Source organism: Podarcis gaigeae (assembly GCF_964106915.1).
Source record: "Podarcis gaigeae genome assembly, chromosome: 4".
In the NCBI taxonomy this organism is placed as follows: domain Eukaryota; kingdom Metazoa; phylum Chordata; class Lepidosauria; order Squamata; family Lacertidae; genus Podarcis; species Podarcis gaigeae.
The window spans coordinates 20,041,616-20,048,734 of NC_139677.1; the positions used below are offsets into that span (position 1 = coordinate 20,041,616).

At 42.8% G+C, this 7,119-nt stretch overlaps 1 long non-coding RNA gene across 1 annotated transcript; it reads right to left on the reverse strand.

The window, feature by feature from the left end:
* Positions 1–2,222: 2,222 nt before the first annotated feature.
* LOC310842683 lies at positions 2,223–6,887 on the reverse strand. The gene is made up of 3 exons (XR_014563299.1): positions 6,705–6,887; positions 3,613–3,731; positions 2,223–2,697 (listed from the first exon to the last, which is right to left on the reverse strand). It is a non-coding gene; the product is annotated as an uncharacterized lncRNA (long non-coding RNA).
* Positions 6,888–7,119: the final 232 nt, after the last annotated feature.

Consider the following 7,119-nt stretch of genomic DNA (forward strand, 5'->3'; position numbering starts at 1 on the left):
CATATATATCCCAATCCGGTGATTACAAAGGACATGAGGAATATTTGTCGAATTGTTACTTCAATCTCACCGAGCAAGGCATCTCGAGAAGTCACAACACAGTCGTGTCCTTACGTTCTCCCAAAGAACACCACCATTAAGAGGAAGAAAAATCATGGGGTCATAATCGTAATGACAGTCCGTGCCCCCAACCACAATTATAGCAGCAATTACCATAAAGCGAACCCAAACAACAGCAACAACAACAGAAAAAAAGGAGATACCTTGAACTGAGCTGAAAGCAAAGCGGATAAGAAAGACACCTTATTATCACGCTGAGCTGCTGGAAACGATAACCGGATCTCGCTTATTATCAAAACTGAGCAGCTGCTCTGCCAGGATACTTTTGCTTACCCTTCCTATCTGGTCCCATGCCCACTGTTTAGATCTGCTTTGGGATTTGGTGACGGCTGAGTGTTGGGAGGAAAGATGCTGAGAAGAATCAGACAGCCGTGTTGCGGTTCCATCTGGCAAATGCAAATGTTTCTGTGCCTCTGTAAGAATTCCTCGGGACCTTTGACTGACCCTGTGTCTGCACAAGCCATACTGAACCTCTAGAGGGGCCACATGGTGCTCTCTGCAGGTGGAGAACATCAGACTGGGGGCCGAATGCAGCCCTCCATGATTCCCTGTCTCTCCTCCTCCTTCTTCAACCCTGCTCCTCTTCAAGTGCTTTTGCCTGGCTGGAATGTGTCCTTGAACTTTTGCTTCCCTGGATGGAGGATGGAAAAACCTGTGTGCTTTTGCACAGCTGGAATGTCATCTACTGTAAAAAGACAAGAGAGGTCATCCAACCAACCAGCTTTCTAGTTGAGGAAGGGACTAACTACTACAATGTCTCTCAGCATCAACCTGCTTCTTCCTCTGTTCTAAGAAGTACTGGGATATTGTTATACTTTACTAGCTCCAAGACAAATAGCAGATGGGCGGGCAATTTTCAGCAATGCAGAAACAATAAAGAATCCTCTTCTTATACCATGGTTTTAAAATTAGTTTTAAAAGCCTGAAAGAGTCTGAAGCACAAGATTTAAAAATGACAGTAATATAATGCTTATTTTGAAACTTGGTTCATGATAGGCATATCTTTTTTCACAGTCCCCCCCCCCTTCCTGCCTGTTTGATGCTACAGCCTCTGAGAGCTCCAGAGCTTCCAAACAACAAGAAAGAAGATTCCACCTAAACATTAGGAAGAACTTCCTGAAAGTAAGAGCTGTTCGACAGTGGAATTTGCTGCCAAGGAGTGTGGTGGAGTCTCCTTCTTTGGAGGTCTTTAAGCAGAGGCTTGACAACCATATGTCAGGAGTGCTCTGATGGTGTTTCCTGCTTGGCAGGGTGTTGAACTCGATGGCCCTTGTGGTCTCTTCCAACTCTATGATTCTATGATTCTATGATTCTATAATTGCCAGAGTAAACCCTAGGCAGTCAAAATCTCAGGGTCCTTCTTGCAAACCCTAATAAGTTTTTTTTGTAATTTTCTTTCAAGATCAAATCAATATAATTTTGATCTGTTGTCATACGGCCCCTAAAAGGCATGGGGGGCATAGGTAATCCAGCACTGACCCAGATCACACTGGGCTGCCCAAAGTGACCCACAACAGTCCAGGAGTAACTCAACCTGACTTGGCAATGGCCCTGAATTAGCCCAAATCAGCTCAGGTCTTGGACCTTGACCAAATCTGAGGCACAACCATAATAAATAAAGGTGGAGATTATTGTTTTTGTCTTTACAAAGTCACCACCAAACAGTTGTATCCAACAAACTCATCGCATGAATTCCCTTTGGCCAACAGAACGTACCCTCCTTGTACTCCCCTGGGGAGGGACGCAGGTGGCGCTGTGGGTAAAACCTCAGTGCCTAGGACTTGCTGATCAGAAGGTCAGCAGTTCGAATCCCCGCGGCGGGGTGAGCTCCTGTCATTTGGTCCCAGCTCCTGCCCACCTAGCAGTTTGAAAGCACCCCTAAGTGCAAGTAGATAAATAGGTACCGCTTTCTAGCGGGAAGGTAAACGGCATTTCCGTGCGCTGCATTGGTGCTGGCTCGCTTAGTCACGCTGGCCACATGACCCAGAAGTGTCTTCGGACAGCATTGGCTCCCGGCCTCTTGAGTGAGATGAGCGCACAACCCTACAGTTGGACACGACTGGCCCACACGGGCAGGGGTACCTTTACCTTTACCTTACTCCCCTGGGGAGCTCCTGCCCCAATCTGCTTCAGAGGGTTGGGAGAACACATGGGGTTGGAAAAAGAGTTCCATTTCCCAAGCAGATATCCTTGTATGAATGGGCTGCAGCCCCTCCAAAAGAGTCTATCTTCCAGGGACAAAAGCCACCCCAGTTTCTGATTTGATCCCAGAATGTCCCACTTTTCCTTAGGACACCTCTGTTTTCATCAGAGCTCAGAGTTATGTAATTGCAGCCAAACTTTATAAGAAGTTCTCTAAATAGTTTCACCCATTCAAACATTTCCCCCCTTTTAGCCAAATTTTGTAGCACATAGCTCCAGGCTGGGCTGATGGTAAAGAGCCATTTGTCCGCTCTGCAGTTATCGTTTTGCTTGAAAGAATTGTTCTGCCTTTAAAGAACACCAGGTCTTTCTCCTGCATCTCCAAGCTGTTATTCACTGCAATCGGTGTTCACAGAAAAAGTACTTTCTTTACATCTAACAAAGAGAGAAACTTGTGTCAATTCTTGCATACCAGTGTACGTCGGCATCTGGCATTGATATTAATTTCCTCCTCTGATCTATCATTTTAGGCAGCCACAAAGTTGTCCCCGCAGATCAAAGAGGCAGCAGAGATCCAACTGACAAAAAGTTGAAATGGGACTTCAGAGCAGCAGCAGAGAATCATTCCCTTTAATCATAGAGTGAGTCCAAGCCCAGACTGTGAGGAAGAAGAAACCTGGAGATCAGGAGATTCTCTGCCAGTTTTTCAAAGTTATGCTAGAACATCAAGGCAGAGGACACATGTACTGGTGTGCAAGCAGAGAAAGGGGCCAAGGGCCAAGTAAAGGGGGAAGTATCAAAAACCAGAGGAAGGGACATGTACGTCTGGTCTAGGGTTGAACAGAAAGTTAGAGTATTGGACTTTTTGCTCAGCTTTTTTAGGGCAGGGGAGGTATACCTAAAACTGGAGGGGGGAGAGACAGTATTAGAGAGGATTTAAAAGTATCAGGGATGCTACGCACATCTCAGCAGTTGCCAATGGTTGCATCTTCCTTACCCTAAATTCTGCAGGAATTATGCCATGTCATGATATAGCATTGTTCTGAAAGAAATTGAGGGACAGAAATGGCTACTCCATTTCCTCTCCTTAGAAGCCCTCTTGGAGCAGTGGTTTGCCTAACATTGTACCAAGAGAAATGCCATCCAACACAACACTACCATCAAAGATAAGTGCCCTCTGAAATGTTACAACCCCACTCCCAGCCATTTGTGAATTGTACAATCATATTTATATGCAGCTATATACATGACACTCCGGGTCTGATCCGTAACATTTCCAGTTAAGTAGAATTTAACTTAGGGATAGGGAGCAAGTTGTTATTCCAGATGTTATTAGAAAAGAACTCTCACCTTGACTATTGGCATCCTGGCTGGGGTGATGTGTGTTGAGTCCACCAACATCTGGCAGGCCACAGGTTTGCCATATCTGTTACAACTAATTTTGCTAGGGAATAATTCTGCCGGAAATCCTAAACACAAAGGCTGGGATCAAAATATGCTTGTGGGTGGATCTGCTTTCAAATGTTTGGTTGGGTGCACTTGAGCATTCACAAGGTACTCTCATGATTACTCCATCGCTTCTCCGAAGAATTCACTGGCTTTTCAGTGGCCAGCTTTTCAGCAGGGCTGGCTGAATACATTTGCTCCCTGAGAGGAACAGCAAATGGATCCCTGTATCCTTGTCAAGATGCAAAATATCAAGGGGCAAGCCAAGTTATTTTTGGCGCGTTGAGTGAGAAAATCACAGGAAATTAACCAGGTGGTGGCTTGGAAGCCCTGGTTAGCATTGAAAAAGGCCCCGCCCATATATTTCATCTGGGGCAACATCAATGGTCTCCAGAGGTCCAGTTTGGTTTATTACAATACCTCATATGGAAATATATAAACAGAAAATTCTTGAGCTGTCTTTGTGGAAGGATGGAATTAAAAATGGAGAGGAGAGGGGCACGTCAAAGGATCTGGGAAAATGTGTTCACTTACTAAGAAGCAATATCTTTCTGATATTGGATTTCTTAGCCTTTGACTAAAAAACTTCAAGTCCACCACTTTTTTGCTATTTATTTTCTGAAGGCAAAGCATACCCATTGAACAATACTTCCTTAACAGTTTTTCCACCCTGAAAATAGAAGCTGTGCTATCAAGAAGCAGCTAAGGCTTTGGGGATGTGGGGGATGCAGGTTGCTGTAGGGTAGAGAAGGAGTCAGGAAATTTCCAGTAATTTATACTAATATATTTCTTTTTAAATTTATTATTACATTTATTTCCCAGCTTTGCTCCATGGAGCTCAAGGCAGTGCACACAGCTCTCCCTCTCTTCATTTCATCCTCAAAAACCTATGAAGTAGGTTAGGTTGGAAACAGTGACTAGCTCAAGGCCACACAGTGAGCTTCATGTGTGTAGATTTGAACCCTGATCTCCCAACGCCTAACCCAACACTCTAACCCTGTCAAATAGTCTCAGTATGCCTTTCCTGGACATCTTATCCCAGGAACACTGAGCTAACATTATACCTTATATCTGTAAGACTTGTATCCCAGTGCATGACTTGTGTCATATAGGATTGGTTAGCTGAACTGGGTTGGTAGGTAGGGATGAGCAAACACGTCATTTTTGTTTTCTCTCTGTTTCTCATTTTCCCCCAATCTTAAATTCATCCCTACACCAGTTTGCATTTTTTAAAGGGGTCCTTATAGCATTTTAGTGCAAATTCATCATAATACACACATTTTTCTATGTAATTTTTTTATCTACACATTTTCACAAAGCATTTCCCCACAATATATGCATTTTAGTATGTTATTTTCACAAATATATGCATTTCTAGAAACACATTACACTGGCATATTGCTTCTTCTTCTTCTTTGGCAATCATTAGTAGTTGAGTAAGATTGTCTTCCACGAACATGGTCTTAACAGTGAGTCCGTAAGTGACTGTGGAGGCCAATTCTGTATCAACACATCTTTCTACATTGGGGACATAGTTTTTTGGGCAGGAGTTGGACATGGTGAGGGTTTGCCAAGTGTGCCTTCCTTTTAGCATGTTTCTCCCTTTTGTCCTGAGTTTGAGCATCTTCAAACGATGACATCTTTGGTAAAGGCTGTTCTCCAATTGGAAAGCTCATAGGCCAGTGTTTCCAAGTTGTTGGTGTTTAAACTACTTTTTTTTTTAAGATTTGCTTTGAGAGAGTCTTTAAACTTCTTTTGTTGACCACCAGCACCAGTATTATGCTTTCCATTTTTAAGTTGGGAATAGAGCAGTTGCTTTGGAAGACGATCATGAGGCATCCAAACATGTCCAATGAAGCTGATGTTGAAGAATCATTGCTTCAACACTGGTGATCTTTGCTTTTTCCAGTACACTGACATTGTTCGCCTATCTTCCTAAGTGATATGCAATTTTTTTTTTTTCAGGAACACCATGGATGGAATCTTTCAAGGAGTTGGATATGGTGTTTATAAGTGGTCCATGTTTCACAAGCATACAGTAAGGTTGGTAGTACAATAGCTTTGTAAACAAGCATTTTGGTTTCCCTGCGAATGCCCTGGTCCTCAAACACTCTGCACTTCAATCAGGAGAAAGCTGAACCCCCAGAGCTCAGGCAATGCTGGATTTCGGCATCCTTGTCGGCCCTTGCGGAAAGATAACTGCCAAAGTAGGAGATGTGATCAACACTTTCCAACGTTACACCATTGAGTTGGATTTGTGATGGTGCAAAGGAGTTGTTTTGTGCTTGTTAGTGCAGCACTTTGGTTTTTTGGATGTTGAGCGATAGGCCAAGCTTTTTGTAAGCTTCTACAAAGATATTTATGATGGTTTGGAGATCATCCTCTGAGTGTGCACACACTACGTTGTCATCAGCATATTGAAGCTCTATCATGGAAGTTATTGTAAACTTACTCTTTGCTTCCACCCTGCTCAAGTTAAAAGCTTTCCGTCTGTTCAATATATGATTTCTACTCCAGTGGGGAGTTTCCCTTCAACTTTGTGTAGAATCATGGCAATGAAAATAATAAATATGCATGGCTTGACTGCACTGCAAAATTAAAATAAGTGCAGATTACAACACCCTGCTGTGTTTCAGTTTGCACATTGTTTCAAAGAGTGCAAATTCAGCAAGTTCACCTTCAAATGTGAACTGAATCAAATTTATCCCCCATTCGTTTGGTAGGACACCCTTTGTGAGGACTTATTTGCTATTTATGATGGCCAACCTGGGGCTTGCTTTTATTATTGTTTGAGACAAAACAGTAACAAGAATATCGTGTGGGATGTTGACAAGACGCAGGATGTAGCAACTGGGTGGCATTCAGGTTGTTGGGTTCTTCTACCCTGTCCTAAACTTGCATGTTTCTGTAGAAGAAATAAATAACTCCTTTCCTGGGGACAACTATTATATAAGTGGTTTTGCACATTCAGAAAATGGAGAAAAAATTGTTTGCACCTTGTCTGGACTGGTGGCTTGTCAAGAGTACAGAAATATGGAATCAGTATATCACTGTAGCTCCCCTAATGCCTGAGACATAATGGAAACTTGGAGTCAGAGCCAAACATGTCATCTCCAGTTTGGGTGCTTCAGCAACACAGCTGGCCTTCATCCTTGTAGAATTTGACTCTTTGGAACGAACAAGCAGCAACAAATAAAAATGGAAAAGAAACATGACACAGAGATAGATAATAAGACAATGAAAAATGAGACAAATTAGTGTATGTTACAATATGATCTGCACCCCCCTTCCCACAAAAAAGATAGAAAGAACAACCTCAGGTTTGGGAAATAAAGATTCTATGAAGAGAACAAGGAATGGACAGACAGACATATAGCAATCACAATTACTGGGAGATACTAATCTGAAATG